Source organism: Mastomys coucha, unplaced genomic scaffold (assembly GCF_008632895.1).
Source record: "Mastomys coucha isolate ucsf_1 unplaced genomic scaffold, UCSF_Mcou_1 pScaffold14, whole genome shotgun sequence".
Lineage (NCBI taxonomy): Eukaryota > Metazoa > Chordata > Mammalia > Rodentia > Muridae > Mastomys > Mastomys coucha.
Genome location: NW_022196896.1, coordinates 104,964,420 through 104,981,226, shown reverse-complemented (window position 1 = coordinate 104,981,226; position 16,807 = coordinate 104,964,420). Strand labels below are relative to the sequence as shown.

At 38.2% G+C, this 16,807-nt stretch overlaps 1 long non-coding RNA gene across 2 annotated transcripts; it reads right to left on the bottom strand.

The window, feature by feature from the left end:
- Positions 1–11,518: 11,518 nt before the first annotated feature.
- LOC116089248 lies at positions 11,519–16,083 on the bottom strand. 2 transcript variants are annotated; one of them, XR_004118239.1, is made up of 3 exons: positions 15,619–16,083; positions 14,240–14,920; positions 11,519–11,731 (listed from the first exon to the last, which is right to left on the bottom strand). It is a non-coding gene; the product is annotated as an uncharacterized LOC116089248 (long non-coding RNA). The 2 variants fall into 2 exon arrangements; XR_004118238.1 differs by lacking the exon at positions 11,519–11,731 and having other exon boundaries at positions 13,328–14,920.
- Between the last annotated feature and the right edge of the window lie 724 nt (positions 16,084–16,807).

Sequence of the window (16,807 nt, the reverse complement as noted above, 5' to 3'; positions counted from 1 at the left end):
CAAGAATTAGACTGGACTAGAAAAGAAACCCCCCTGTCACAAAAGAAACCAAACATAAAATCTACAGAACAAAGAAAGAATATTAATTGACAAGAGAAAAAGGCTATGTACCATATAAAGGCAGACCTATCAGAATTACACCCAACTACTCAACAGAGACTCTAAAAATTAAAAGGGCTTGGACAAATATCTTGCAACCTCTAGAAAAATGCAGATGCAAACTTAGACTTCTATACCCAGAAAAACTCTCAATCACCATAGATGGATAAAACAAAATATTTTAATGCAAATCAAAACATCCATAAATCTAGCCCCAATTATCATCCAAGGAAAATAACTATGTCCAAGAAAACCCAGGAAATAAGTAGTTCTAAACCAGCAAACACACACACACACACACACACACACACACACACACACACTAACATCACCCACATCAAAATAACACAGAAAGTAACAATCACTGTTCATTAATATCTTATCTATGAACTCAGTTCCCCAATAAAATGACAGAGGCTAACAGAATTCTACTGCATGCAAGAAACATACCTCAGCAGTAAAGAGGCATTACCTCTGAGTAAAGGGCTGAAAAAGTTTTCCAAGCATATGGACCTAGGAAACATCTAGAGTACCCACACTAGTATCTAATAAGATGGACTTTCAGCCCCATTAATCAAAAGAGACAGGGAAGGACACTTCATACCCATCAAAGGAAAAAAATCTACCAAGATGATATCTTACTTATGAACATTTATGCCTCCCAAACAAGGGTACACACATTATAAAAGAAACATTGCTAAAGCATAAATCTCACATCAAACCTCACACTTTAATAGTTGCAAATGTCAACACTCCACTCTCATGAAATGACAGGTTATCCAGAGAAATTATGAAACAGAGAAAATAATGAAACTACCAGACATTCTGAATCAAATGAGCCTAGCAAACATCTACAGAACATTTCACCCAAACACAAAAGAAGATATCCTTTTCTCAGCTCCTCAAGGATTCTTCTCCAAAACTGACTATATAGCCAGTCACAAATCAAGGCTCAAGAGATATAAAAAGATTGATATAATACCTTATATCATATCAGACCACCATGGATTAAAACTGGATTTAAGAACAACAGAAAAACCAGAAAGCCTACACACTCATGGGAATTGAACAGATCTCTACGCAATGATATCTAGGTTAGGGAGCAAATAAAGAAAGAAATCAAAGACTTTCTAGAATTCAATGAAAATGAAGGCACAACATACTCAAATTTATGGGACATATTGAAAGAAGTCTTAAGAGGAAGGTTCATACTATGACACCCTTCCTTAAAGAAACTAGAAAGTTCTCATACCAGAAATTTAAAAGTACAAATGAAAGCTCTAGGAAAAAAGAAGGAAGCAAGCACACTGACGAGGAGTACAAGGCAGGAAATCATCAAAACCAAGGCTGAAATCAACAAATACAGAGACAACAATACAAAGAACACAACAAGCAAAGAAAACAATACAAAGAAAAACAAAACTAAGAGCTGGTTCTTTGAAAAAATCAACAACAAAGACAAGCCCTTAGCCAAATTAACCAATGGACAGAGAGACAGAACCCAAATAAACAAAATCAGAAATGAAAGGAAGACAGAACAACAGACAATAGGTTAATTCAAAGAATCATTAGGTCTTACTTCAAAGCCTGTACTTCATAACATTGATAAATCTTAATGAAATGGATGGTTTTATAGACAGATACCACTTGCCAAAGTTAAATCCAGGTAAGATAAACTACTTAAACAGCCCCCAAACCCCCAAGGAAATAGAAGTAGTCATTAAAAGTCTCCCAACCAAAAAAAGCCCAGGTCCAGATGGTTTTAGTGAAGATTTTACCATATTCTCAAAGAAGATCTAATACCAATACTCCTCAAACTATTCCACAAAGTAGAAACAGAAGGAACACTGCCAAACTTATTCCATGAAGCCACTGTCACCCTGATACTGAAACTACACAGACTCAACAAAGAAAGAATTTCAGACTAATTTCCCTTATGAACATTGATGTAAACATACTAAATAAAATACTCACAACTCTAATCCAGGAACACATAAAAAACACCATCAACCATGATCAAGTAGGGTTTATCCTAGGGATGCAGGAATGGATCAATATACAAATCCAGCAACATAATCCACCATATAAACAAACTGAAAAAAAATCACATGATCATCTCATTATGTGCTGAAGAAACCTTTGACAAAATTCAACACACCATGTTAAAAGTGAGAGATCAAGGATGTTCAAAGCACATGCCTGAACATAATAAAAGCAGTATACAATAAGCTAATAAGTGAACATCAAACTAAATGGAGAGAATTTTTTTTTTTTTGATTTTTCGAAACAGGGTTTCTCTGTGTAGCCCTGGCTGTCCTGGAACTCACTCTGTAAACCAGGCTGGCCCCAAACTCAGAAATCTGCCTGTCTCTGCCTCCCAAGTGCTGGGACTAAAGGTATGCACCACCACTGCCTGGCAAATGGAGAGAAATTTAAAGCAATTGTATTAAAATCCCAAAGAAGACAAAGCTGCCAATTCTCTTCCTATCTATTGATTATAATACTTGAAGGTCTAGCGAGAGGAATAAGACAACAAAAGGAAATCAAGGGAATGTGATTTATGATACATTCACTTCACTTCTTATAACTGAGGGAGAGAAAAGGGAGAGGGGATAAGAAGAGAAGGAGGGAGAAGAAGGAGGGCAAGGGAGAAAAAGGGAAAAGAGAAGAGAGAAGAAAAAGAAAAGGAGAGGGGAGGGGAAGGGAAGGGAAGGAAGGAGAGGAGATTTTCAGTTAGACCATAGAAGTGATAAACTCTTTAAAGCCAGGCTTTTAAACATCAAGTTCATTCTGTCTGAGATGATACGTTCCCCAGAGCAACAGCTCACTAAACTTTAATGAACATATCAAGTGTGAAAAGGAAAATAAACACTGTCTTGGAAACAACTCAGTACATTATTTGTTTGACTCAGAAACCAGTAGGTATGCTATTTAATTAATGACTTGAATTATGGGCTAGATTAGATTTGCATTTATTTTCTTTGACCAAAACAGGTTAGGACCAGTAAGATAATGTATCGAGTAAAGACAATCATTATGCAAGCCTGACTACTTAAGTTTGATACCTGGAACCCACAGTGGAGGGAAAAAGTTAACCTCTGAAAGTTGTCCTCTGCATCTGGCACACACCAGCACTCATGCACACATCACAGAGATACAGAAACACACACACAACAACAATAAGTAACTGAACGATCTATGTGATCGAAGACTTGAAAAAGCTAATGAAAAACAAAGATGCTTTTATTCTAGCTTCTACAAAATAGCATACTAGTGTGTATCTGGATGGGGTATGTTGATAAGGGGGGATATAAGTAAGAGTAATATAAATATAACAAACGTTTTGGCAAATAGGCACCTGGCCAACACAATGGATGTGCACTGCTCTTGTGTTGTGGTTTAAGAATGTACTAACTTACCTCAGCACCATCCTCGCATAATGGAGAACTCCCCAAAAATATGGAAAACAATCCCTGACTGGTGATGCAGATTAATCCACAAGACAGGAGGGGATGTTTGTAGAAAGTTCAACGGCACACAGATCCAGAGTCACAAATTCTATTTTCAAAGGTGTTCAATAGCTCCTACTACTTCCCAAGAGGCTGGTTCTCAAGGGGTCCCTACTTCTTTTGGTCGCTCCATGCTATTTCTTCAAGTTCTCTGCCCAGACCCACTTCTCCTACTGTGTTGTTCTCACAGAGTTCTTTCCTGTGAGATTTTGTGTTTGTGTGTGTGTGTGTGTGTTTTATTATAATCTTCATCTATTTCTTAAAAATGTTTCTTGGGCTTAGGTGTCAGCATTGTAGTTTTAGCCTGTATCACAAAGCTTGTACTGTGAAACATGTAGTGTTGAGGTTTTATCTTTTACTGCCTATCATAAGTGCAGGGCCCAAGACCTGGAGTCTGCATGTAGCCTCTGTGACCCTGCCCCCAAGTTAATTCTGACTGGTGAATAAAGGTGTTAATTGCCAATAGCTGGACAGAAGAGGCATAGGTGAGGTTTATGTTTTGGAGTCTTGGGAGGAAGAAAAAGGTACAGGAGAAGAGGAAGGATAACCTGCCAAGGGTTAAGGGTCAAAAGAGTGTGGCCCTGAGGGCTGCCCAATTGGGGTTAAGATAGAACATAGTAAATGGTAAATAGTAACTAATAAGATTCTAACAGCATGGAGGGCAGGCATCTGCCTAGCTCTTGTGCTGTTTAGGGCTTATTAAAAGCATAAAGGCTAAGTATGTTTTTTATCTGCGAACTCAATAACCAAAGGCAGGGTAGAAATCCCAGGCTGGAATTTAAAATATTTTCTACAACATGTGGCATGTCAGATGATGATATATACTAAAAGAAAGATGATGGAGAAGGTGATTTAACACTGAAGGACGTGGGAAGTATTGAAATTTAAGATGCAGCTACATAGAGACGCCCCACTTGGAAGAGCATGGTTGATGATATAAGCATGAGAGGAAGACAGAAAGTCAAGAGAAAGCTCCAGGATTTGTAGATGTAGTGTTAGCTGAGGCATTCAAAGTGCAGGTGGAGGAACCTAGTTTTTCCAATTTGGAATGAATAGCCAAGATGTAAGGAAATTAGATCCATTCAGTAAATATGAATAAAACAAAGTCAAAACTCTGGCCTTGATAGGAAATATAGAAAGTTACAGTAGAAATTAACATCTTGGAAATTTAAAACTTAATATTTTAAAGGAGAAAATATCTCATTATCTTATAATATATTCATAACATCCAGGATACTGTAGGAAAGCAGAGGAACAAGAAACTAGAGCTTGTGGTCCATCCTCAAGAAAGGAAGTAGTCTACAGTGAACAGATCCCCCCCCCAGGCAACACTGTTGCTTATATTGGCAAAGATGGCAGCAACCCAAAGTGACTCAGAATATGTTTAACAGTAGGAAAATGTGGCTTCCATATGAACAAAGCTAGAGTCTCCACATACAAACAGGAAATAATAAAACAACTAAGTGAAGTTCTAACAACACATAGTTCAGTATCTGAAATGGAATTGTTCAAAACACAAACTTAATGGCAACTTGCAGAGGACAAAGCAAAAGGTCAGCTAACAAAACAGATCTATAGAATTTTTATTGTCAAGAACAAAGGTCAAAATACATGAAATAAGAATATGGAGGTCTCAGCGACCCATGAGAAACTAAGCATTAGCAGCACGTGTGAATAACCGAGCTACAGACAGACAGACAGAAAAATGAGACAGCATGGGACAATCCCTGAAGTAGCTGTCTAAATGTTCCCAAATATGGCAAAAAAATGTACATCTAGAACCCCATGAAGCTCAGTCAATCAAGGATGGCTAAACAAAAGCAATCTGCAGCTAAAATTTACCGTAGTTCATATGCTGAAGGCAACAGCAAAAACAAGTCATGCTACTCACAAAACAAAGTGCTTCATTTAAACTCAATTCTTCATCAGCGATAACATGGGAGGACAGCAGTTAAATGACAATTCTAAAACAATGAAAGAGAAAGAAAAGAAAACCCAGGGGTTCCTATGTCCAAATAATCTTTGTGTATCAGGACAAGCAATTATAATAATTACCTAATTTTAAAGAGCTGATGTAATTTGTTAGAAACATACCCAAACAACAAGAAATACAGGAAAACATTTGCAAGCTATATATATATATATATACATATATATATATGTATATATATATATATGTAGCATCACTATATATATATATACATAGCTACACAGAAAGCTGAAAAAGACAGGAAGTACAAAGAGCATAAGAAGCAGGGGAGTTAAGAAAAAGACGTAATATGAAAGCTTAGTTTTATGTATTTCTTTTTTAAGATTAATTTTCCAGAACAAGATAAAGCCACTGCACAAAGATATTTAAAATATATGTTGAAGTAAAATGTAATAACAGAAGAACAAGAAGGAAGAAAGAAGGTAGAAATAGATTTGCTTTATTATAAGGATTATAATAGAGATGAATGAATAAACTATAATGTGTGGAGAGTGGGTTTAAAGTAGAAAAATAGTAATTCAAAATATATTTTGTTTTATGAATAATATAATCCCTGAAATAATTATTAGAAATGTATGGCATGAGTTTAAAATAGAATAAGGAAACAAATGTAACACTCAAGGCATTGATTAAGTGAAATAAGTATGGGAAAAAAGCAAAAAGGGGCCAAGAGAAATGACACAAAACATAGGTGGAACAAATAGACATCAGATATCAGTGAGATCAACCTTATCCCAGCCATTCCAATAATTACTAATATTAAGCAATGTGTGTGTAGCTACATGAGATGGCCTGTAAACAAGGCACAGATGTGAAAACAAGGTTGAGAAAGACAGATCATGCCCACCATAAGCTTCAAAAAGAAAAAAACAAAAACAAACCAACAGAAAACCATATAGCTATCAAAGTAATATTTAAGAATATGAATCCATAATAATAAGGTGACAAAATGTAGCAATCTGAAATAAGTAATTTTATAGTGAGAAGGACTGAAATATGAGAAAAAGGAAGAAATAGAGAAATTTTAGCAATGCTCTCTCATTAAAAGTTGAGAAAATTGTATAAGAATATGGACTGAGAAGATAGCTTAGTAGGATAAAGTGCTTGTCTTTGTAAATGTGATTATGTGAGTTCATATTTCCTGAACCCACATCTAATCAGGCACAGTATACCATATCTGTAATCCCAAATCCCCACAGTGAGGTAAGAGACAAGATGAGGTGAATCCAGAAGCTTGAAGGCCAATGTAGCCTGACATAGGCAGGATGAAACAAGAGACTCTCTCTCAAAGAAAATGGAATAGGAAAACCAACACCTAAGGTTGTCCCCTGTCTTCACTTATTCATTGTTGCATACATATGCCCATAATCATACACGCAGCCACATTCACACACACATGTGCACACACACACACACACACACACACACACAAAAACACATCATAAATACATACATCCTATGCATCCAAGTAAGATTATAAAGTTTTAGATCCAGACTCAACCAGTGTGATGTAACTGCCATTTACAAAACACTCTTCCAACAACCCTACAACATGTCATTTTAGTGCAAATATTTTGACATAGTTCTCATTGACTATGCTAGATAAATATACTTAACAATAATCTAAGTTTCTACCCCAAGAAGTAAAACAAAGAAGAGCAAGTTAAGCCCAAAGGGAACCAGAAAGAGTAACTAATCAATGTAAGGGCAATGATTAATAAAGCGGAGAACTGAACACACAGAGGGAAATCATTCAAAAGTGGTTCTCTTAGTAGACCAGTAATATCAATCAACTAAGTAAAACCCATCATCAAAATAAAAGAACTTCTGTTCATTTATGAGATATCCACAGCTACCATCTTATTATAATAACGCAACATTGGACATGTTCTTATTCAGTGTGAGGAAAACCAGGAATGTGTGCTCACTTAGCAAGATGGAACTATAGCAAGCACTGTCAAGTCCTAGTGAGCACTCAATATTGACAGCATTTCCTTCCTCTCTAAATTGAACTATAGATGTACCAAACTCCAATCCATAGGTCGGTAGATTTTATTGAAACACAGAAATGCAAAACACCTAACATAGTCTAAAATTTTGAAAACAAATCAATATTGTATGATTTATCCTACAGGATTCAAGGCTTACTCTAAAGCCTCAGAATTCAAGCTATTATGGGATTGCTATGATACAGGACGTGTCGTTGTTTACAGTGTGATCCATAGGACAAAACACACTCAAGGAATGAATTGATGTTGACAGAAAGGAAAGAAATATCGTTCCTGCAGATATTACTCCATCTGGATAGCGACTGGGAAGCCAGAGTCTGGGCCTCTCCTCCATCCACAATCAACTCAAGAGACCAACACTAAGCTGTTTTTAAAGCATCCTCGAAGAGGCTTGTGAAACAAAGTTTCTAGAAGAAAACATCTGCAGTCACGGTGGGAAGGAAAGTTTCTAAGTGCAACAGAATTTCAAAATTGGACTTGTTTCTAAAATAAAAAAAGAGGTCACCTGCTTTACCAGAGGTCATTAAGAAAACAAAAAGGAAGATAAGAGATAGGGTGAAAGATGCATCTATCTCACAAAGACCTCCTCTCCAAAGCACAGGGAAAATGGTTGCAACCCAACACTGTTGTATGAACAAACTCTTCATAAAATAACATCATGAGTGGTTTAATAAGAGCCCCAAATAGTGATCAGCAGTATTCAGCATTAGGAAGGTACACAGCACAAACTACAAGCTCAGCATGCATTGGGATGGTTAGTCTTTTCAGATAACATCAGTGGAGGGGACACATCTGGAAAGCTTATCATTCTTGGCAAGGGCAGCATGAACCCTAAAGGCATTCCAGGAGAATTACAATCCATTCTTATAAACTTAGGCTATACCATAGCCCAGAGCTTCAAGGGACTTTTATCTAAGAGAAATTAATGTATTTCCACAAGAAGGCTTAGAGGTACTTGTGAATCAATAATTTATTTGTTCTAAACAATTCTATTGAAATGTTTTTATTCAGTTTTTCTGCTCTATTTTTTCCCTTTTAGTTCCCGAGTAAATAGATCAAGTAAACAACACGGAAACATCAGAATTTTTTAAACAAGCTAAAAAACTAGACCAGTCAGGTTCTGAGACTATTAAAACCTGGCTAGGCTAGTAATCAGATAGATGCTCCATTATTTGGCAACTGAGTCTTGCTCTATTTGATATGTGTGCTCAGTGCAAGTTTCTTTGGTCATGTGCTCATGTTCCATCTTCATGGCCCATGCTGCCTCATGGTGACCTTCTTCTTCTCTCTCCTCTCTCCTTCTCCTTCTGGTCTCTACCTGAGACTCCCAACTCTGTCAAGTTTTGCCTTCCTATCCTCTCAGCCCAGTCATAGGGTTCAGGCTTTTGTTAACTAATCAGGGCTTATTGGAGAACATTCTTTACAGCACAATGGTTAAGGCAGTAGTACCTCAAGATCAGGTTGCAGTCTGGGCAGTGGCACAGAACTCAGCTTTTGTATAACTGAACTCAGTATAACTCAAATGTCCAACAACAGAAGAATGAGTAAACAAACTGGTTTGTTCCTATAGTAGAATAGTTCTCAGTGAGAAAAAAAATCAAATGGCTGATGTGCAGAGCAGAAGGGTTGTATTTAAAGAGCCTATATTGTACATAGAACATACTGGGTAATTTCATTTTTATGAAACACTAGGGCAGATGAAGCAATCTACAGTATAGTGGTTATACCACAGAGATCAACATAGATGGTTCTTGTGGTAGAAATAGGGGTCAGGAGTTATCAATGTCCTGAGGACCTTTTTGCATAATGTACACGGTTTACATCTTATCTGGCTAGTGACTTATGATACTATATATAATAAATCTCACCCTATACTTAAAATATGAGCAGTTTTTTATGTAAATAATTACACCTCTATGTGGTTTTATCAACACATGAAAAAAGTTAATCATGAGATTCACAGCAAATAGCTGGCACAAAGTGTTAATATTTCATCAGTGGAATGAATTTCTTTGCTAAGACTTTCCAATGAGAGAAAAGTGAATCTCCTTGTTCTTTTTTCAGTCTTTCCAGTTCTAAACATTTAAAGCACAAAATGATACCATGTACCTTCCTTGCTACATCCTCACAGTGCAAATATGATTTAAAAGAAAGAGGATTCATGAGCACTGTCAGAACAAGGTTGGCCTGATTGCCTTGAGAAATGTGATCACTGCCTTAGCAATATTGTTGTTTTCTTATTTTTTAACTGGGGTTCCCCTGAGGTTGATCAATTTCAATGCACTAATGCAAATATGTACATATGGATGGATGGATGGAGGGTCTTTCTGGTATCTACACAAAATCTTGACAAAGAATCTTGAATTCTGAGCAAGATCAAGAAGGCAAAGGGAGGGGAAGGAGGGGCAGAGGAAGGAGAGGAAGAGAGGGGTACATGATTACCTTGTCTCGTCTTGGGGCTTGTGAATACTGTGGTCACAGAGCCTAGCTTTCAGCTCTTTTAGTTGCATCTAGATTATTTTCTTTCAGGGCTGTCCAAATCCTTTTCAGACCCATGTGCCTGCACTAATTAATTCTTAACGTTAGCTTTCCAACTATTTTGACTGTTAAAAATCTCCAGGGCTGGAAGCCAAAATTGAAATGTTAAAATATTTAAAAAGGCCTTAAGTCTGGGTCAGGGGCTGAGCTCCAGCAGGATGCTGAAAGATAGTCCTCTTGATACTGAATGGCTCAGTGGAGGCGTTTGCTGCAGTCCTTGGAGACCTCTGACTTGTTTCTACTTCAAAGCCTAGACAAGACAGAACCAGGAGCACTAAGCAGCCATTGTGGGTCTTGTAGCTCCTTTTTCTCACACTTGGAGGATGATGGGGAGATGATGTAATCACATCCAAATGAGGCCATGCTTCATTAGGAATACATCTTGGGGTAATATGGATTTAGTATCCATTCTTTGCATACAGCGAAATTGTAACTGGATCCAGGAAGGCCCATTAAATAGCCACAATGTGGCTCCTCAGTAACCAGTACTGGGTTCCACTAAGTGACTTTAGAAAATGCTTGGTGAATTAACTAGGAATTTGTCCCCAACCTTTGCCTTAGTCTCGGCTGGTAATGTACAGTTCAGAGGGGATTTGAGCTGAGAAGAAGCGACTGGAATATGATTTATTCTAAGACAGTTTGATATACCTTTCACTCACTTAGATTCACATGTTTTGAAAATCATGTTAGGGACTAAGGGAGATATTTCAATAATATTAAAATGTTGACTGAGATGAATCACTGTTCCCTGTGTGTCATTAAAAGCCAGTGGGTGGAAACATACAATGTGCTCTTGCCAGAAATAAAATAATACTTAGAAGACAGAGCATGGTGTGTTCTACCTCTTCTAGAAAAACGTGGGGGAGGGGCAGTAGAAGGGTGTTACAAGAATCCTAGATTAGAATGTACTGTGTTCTCAAAATGGGGTTCTTTTAGAGTTTTAATCTCATCTTTGACAATATCTCTCTAATAATGGTCTAGTGAATTTATACATATCTACCTAATTTTTTCAAATTTAGATATACTGCTTGGTTTGAGGGTACTGGAAAAACACTGGTACAATTTTCTTACAGAATAAATCCACCAGATGATTTCAAGTCACAAGACATTCCAGGACACATTTTTGATACAATGTACTATGTTTGAAAGTATTTTAGTACCACTTTCCCTGAATGACCTTCGAGGATCTTTTCTTGGCCCACCATTGTCAAATCCTTTCTCGATCTGACAAAATATCCTAGATGCCTTTCTGCTGTTTCATACCTTGGGAGTCATTTAATTTCTGTCATTCTATGTGATGGAGTCAATTAAGTGACTGCCTTAGTAGTCTTTCTCAAGTCACAAACCTGGGAATGAGATTTAGATACAACCTAACTGGTTTCAGCATTTATTCTTAGCACAGTAATTCCTCCAGGCCTTCCAGGGTATAAGCCTTCGAAGAAAGAATTGACACAGTTCGAGTTCAGAGCTCCAAGGATGCTCAGTTCTCTGTAGTTTCTCTGAAAGATCCGGATCACTAAGTGCTTGATATCATCTAACTCATTTGTAGAAAAGGGTGATGACACCTGTATTACATCAGTGAGGAGCTGTAAAAAAAAATATTACTTTTGCTCTTTGAGATTCTATTATAATTATATCATTCCTGTCCCTTTTCTCCCATCAAACCTGCCCAAATACTTCTTGTTTTTTTTTTCAAATTCATGGCCTCTTTTTGCATTAACACACACACACACACACACACACACACACACACACTCCTAATTACAACCTGCTCATGTATGTATGAATGGGCTCCACAACACTGTTTTTTGATTGGTTGTGGTTTTCTGTTATAATCTCCATATGTTGCAAAGACAAGTCTTCGTAAAGGAGGGTAGAGCAGGGAGAGTCTCAATGAGAAGACTAAGACCACAGAATAATAGTCCAAGTGTGTTCATCAAAGCTGCATCACCTGCTAGAAAGCCAGAGTCTAGACCTGTCCATCCTCTCCTCCCCACCTTCCCCTCCTCTTTCTGATCACATTCATTGTCTGTCATTTCTACTCTTTTTTCTATATAACGTTTGCCAAATTACCCCTACGCCTGCACACACAGTTCTCTCTGGGAAAGTCCTGCCTTCCAATACATCTTTCCCTTATTAGACTCTGAGTGGGTCACACCATGTGCTCTGATCTCTGGTGTGGAAAAAATGATCAGTATATATGTATTTATGTCTACACATTTTCCTATTTTTCTAGGCCACAAAAAATGCCTTTAATCTTCACTAATAATTCCATCATCAGCTCCATCTGTTTTGGTTTGGATGGTCCACATTCCCGAGGGGCTTCTCTGAGGACAGGCTTCTGGATACCTTGCCAGATCTCATAATATGGTCGCTCAATTTTGCATTCTCTGGCACTTTGTATCTCTTCCCCTCATACTCCTCAAAAGCCCACTGAAGCATGGGATCCAATGCAGAATTGTTAAGAGTTAAATCCTGGCCAAAAGAGTGGAATGCTTGTTCACATAAAAAAAGCCAACAAAAAAGTTGGCTTAAAGAAATTAAAGGCAAGTGAAATCTCACAGGAATAGATGTAGAATGTAGAAAAGCAATCTTATGACCATCTAAGCCAAATATCCCACCCCACTGCCCCCCAGCAAACAGTTTCATAGGAAAATAGATCATGGTATGAACGTAAGCACAGGAACACAAGGTATTTCTTAAAAGTGAAATTGCCTCTGTGGGTGGGAGGAAATAATAAAAACACCAAAAAAACAATGCCTGAAAGCTACTCTTGGAAAGAGATTGCCATGAACAAGTCCATAGAAATATAGATGAAGCTCTGCAGCCTTAGGATGTCATGTGTCTCCCTTCCTGTACTGTTTAAATGCATGCCTAACTGCATCCCTCCATCTTGGGCCTTCACAAGGAAACCAAAGAGCACTGGCCTAGGATTCTGGAGACAGGGATTCATTTACCCTCTCTGAGTCTCTGCATCATTTTTACTACTTGATAGTTTCATGAATCTATCTTCAAGACTCTTCCATATGCAACTTTCTCAGCTTTAAAGATCACACACAAACATGCACATGCACACACACACACACACACACACTCTTCACTATAGGGTGCCCCAAGCCTTGGCCCTTCATGTTAAATGGTGGCTGTGTATTCTATATTTGCCTAGAAGGGCACATAGAGCATTGATATCAAAGTTCTTTAATTTCAGGGTGAGAAAAAAAAATGCTATCTCCACCAGCAGGCACAAAGGTGGAGAATAGGATCCTGTGCAGTTCTAAGAGAAAGGAGAAAGAAAGTGATTTGAAGAGGAGAGACAAAATGGGAAGAAAAGTGGAAGGAAAGAAGAGCTAAGGTCATGGTTACCATGGGGAGGAGAAATGGAAGGAAGAAAAGAAGGAAAGAAAGGAAGGAATAAGGGAAGGGAGGGAGGAAAGGAGGAAGGAAGGGAATCTCTGGATAGAAGCTGGGGTTATGATGGCTGATTGACTATTAGAACTTCAATGATGTGGAGCAATTGCAGTGTTGACAGCACAATGCCAACTTACCTTGAGAAATCTTTACTCCCCTTTAATAGCTATTTGTTGCTGCCCCTCTGTATGCAATCTAATATATTTCTGACTATTAGGTAAATCTTCTGGAATGCGCAGTTTCACTAACCAAAGGGTTAAGAATTTTCAAGCAGTGTTGGCAGCAAAAGGGTAGAGATTTCTCTCCATTTTGCTCTAACCCGAGGTACCCACCAATGTACCTGAAAGGTGCGTTACTCATTGACTCGCTTGGTTCTAAAAAAGTTCATGAAACTGTTACATCATTGGAACTTGGTATTTTGGAAAATCCTGAATCTTTATCCCTGGGTCATGGACACTGAAATTTAGCTCCAGAATAAGGCATCTCTTTTGTTCCTTTAAGGTTTGGGATGGTTCTTTCCTTGACAAATGGCGGGGCAGAGGGAGGGCAGAAGAAGCAAAATGACATAGAGGAGAGGAAGCGAAGGCAGAGCAGAGAATCCCCAGAGAACTGTCAAGAAAGAGAAACAGCCTGGTAGGTTGATGGAGGAAGTTAAAAGTGTGCTGCCCAGTGAAGTCCAGACAGACCTCAAAGTGTTTACTCTCGATTCCAGGAAACGGCCTGACATTGCTTTGAAAGGGAACGTCTGCGTCCCTTCCCCTTCCCATGAGGACTTGCTGATTTCAGACCGTTTCACAAACATCCTTACTGCTAAAGAAGGCAGAGCTGGCATTTCTTTTCTCAGGTGCTTATTTCATGCGTTTTGACAGAAGAATGGTGTAGCTTGGAGCCCAGAGCCTCAATCGATCACAAGAAGACCTGGTGCAATTGACCGAGTGCTTCCTGCTGCAGTTTCCAGAAGCAGAGACTCAGCTGAAGGCAAGATGTGCCAGCATCTATCAATGGAGCAAGCAGCAGGGGAACTGAAAAACAACGGGAGGTGGCAGACTGAGTTCCAGCCCATGCTTTGAGGTAACTTGTTGTTGTTTGATCTTGAGAACGCCACAATTGTGGTCTCTCCTTAACACACAGAGAATTAAAAAACAAAAACAAAAAATAAATAAATAAAAACAAAAAAACATCATTATTGTTTTCCTCAAGGGTGTTGAGAATACCTATCAGTTTTCCTAGAAATGTACATTTTTTTTTCCAGTTCCTGGTCCTTTCTCTTGACTGATATCCCTCATCAAATAGGATGAAATAGATTCTTCTCATTTGGGAAAATGTTGGAAAGTTGCTTTATCTTGCTAGCTCATTTTCAGTTCAATCTGAAAAAAAAATCAAATATATCTCCATCAAATGAAGAAGTATCTTACAGCATTGGAATTTTGAGGGGAGAAAAAGCCCTTCAAATGTTACTTGGTCTCCAAGAGACAAATCCAAATTGGTAGCAAGGTTACATTACAAAACTTCTGAAAGAGAAAATTGGTTTTTTTTTTCTTTAATTTTCACTATAATTACTATCTATACAATAGAATTTTCAATTGGCACAACAAATGGAAGAAACTTCTGAACTATTAAAACCCAATTCATTATCTTTTAATTCTTGTATATAAAAATTTACATATAAAATTATCCTCTTTTTTTCCCCTCAAGAAGAGAAGTGACAGAGTACCAAACAGTTTGGAGTTCAAATTCTGCATGTTTCGCATCAAGCCTAGTCAATGGGTTAAAAGGAGATTATAGATTATTTTTCTTTTCAGAGTCTTCCTTTTGTAATCAGTATGAGACCATCATGGGAACAATTAATAGTAAGGTTGGACATGGAAACCTTCATTTCATAAAGGTTTTTCATGTCTGCTATGGAACAAAATTGATACTTGCATTGGTAACTTCTCGTATGACTTTCTCTGGGCACTTAAGAGCAAACATCATTCACCCCCACACAGTGTGCCAACAATAAACAAAGAAATAACCCCACCCATTTCTAGTTCAGTAGACCAATGAGTTTACGCACTTTACTTACCGGAACATGGATGAGGGGGGTTATTTATGGGGTCATTTCTGGTAACTGTATTACCAGAAAGCCAGTCTAGAAGAGGTGACAGCTTGTGAAAGCTGTGTATCCAAGCTCCACACACAACTTGACAGCTCCCCTGAAGAAGCGATTCTTCTCCAGCACTTAGTGTGTTTATAATTTTGGGAAGAGCCTTATGAATCTCATGACTTTCTGAGCGTCATGGGTCTTGTAAGTTTTGAGACGATTTTCTAAGCCTGAGAGACATTTGCTTATCTTCTTTTTGTTGTTGTTGTTGTTTTTGTTTTGTTTTGTTTTGTTGTTTTTTTCGAGACAGGGTTTTTCTGTGTAGTTCCTTAGCTTCTTGAGTCTTGCAAACATCCTCCCTTCTTTCAGGAGAGTGTGTTTCGATTCTGACAAAATCTGATGTGGAAATGGGTTGAGAATTACAGTGACTGCCGCTAACTGTTAGCATCAGCCTGGCGCGTGTTGCACAGCATCTCACTGCACATGCGCATGGATAACAAGGAAGGAGAACAGCTCACCAATGCAAAGAGGATTTTTGTAGCAAACAGCATCATTTCTCTCTGTCTTGCTGCTTGCAGCTCATAGACACTTGTTAGGAGTGGGACCACCTTCCTATACCACTTTTAGCTTCCTTCTCATCCCTCAAGATTTCCTCCTGAACCAGTTCAAGGTCGTGCCTGGGAGGGATTAAATTTAGAATAGCCCAGGTAAACTCTGTTTTCAGGTTCTATATCTGATAGAGAAAACCATAAAGCTTTTACCCATATTCAACACAAGAGCAGCTCGCTCCCACGGCAGCCTTCGTCACTTTGCCCACTTGACTTTAAATGGATACGCATGCTCCTTTCCGTGGGATGAAGTTATATCCCATACCAAATGCTTTTCTGATCTCCATTGAAAGCCGCCACTTCCTCTTTCCCTTGACTTACTTGACCTCCAGTATTCTTGCTTCAGAATTGTTATGGAGATTACATGAGATTAAAGTGGATGTGCTTTAAAAAGCATGATGTGCAAGGCATTCTAGATCAACACCGTACCGCCACTGTAGACTCAAACAAACCTTCAGCTAGTTTCAAATTAAAGATGGAAAGCATGCTTTACCTAGTCTGTCTGTCCTTCTGCAACTGTCCTCATTCTCATTTCTCCTCTAGCATCCAAACTCATCTTCAAT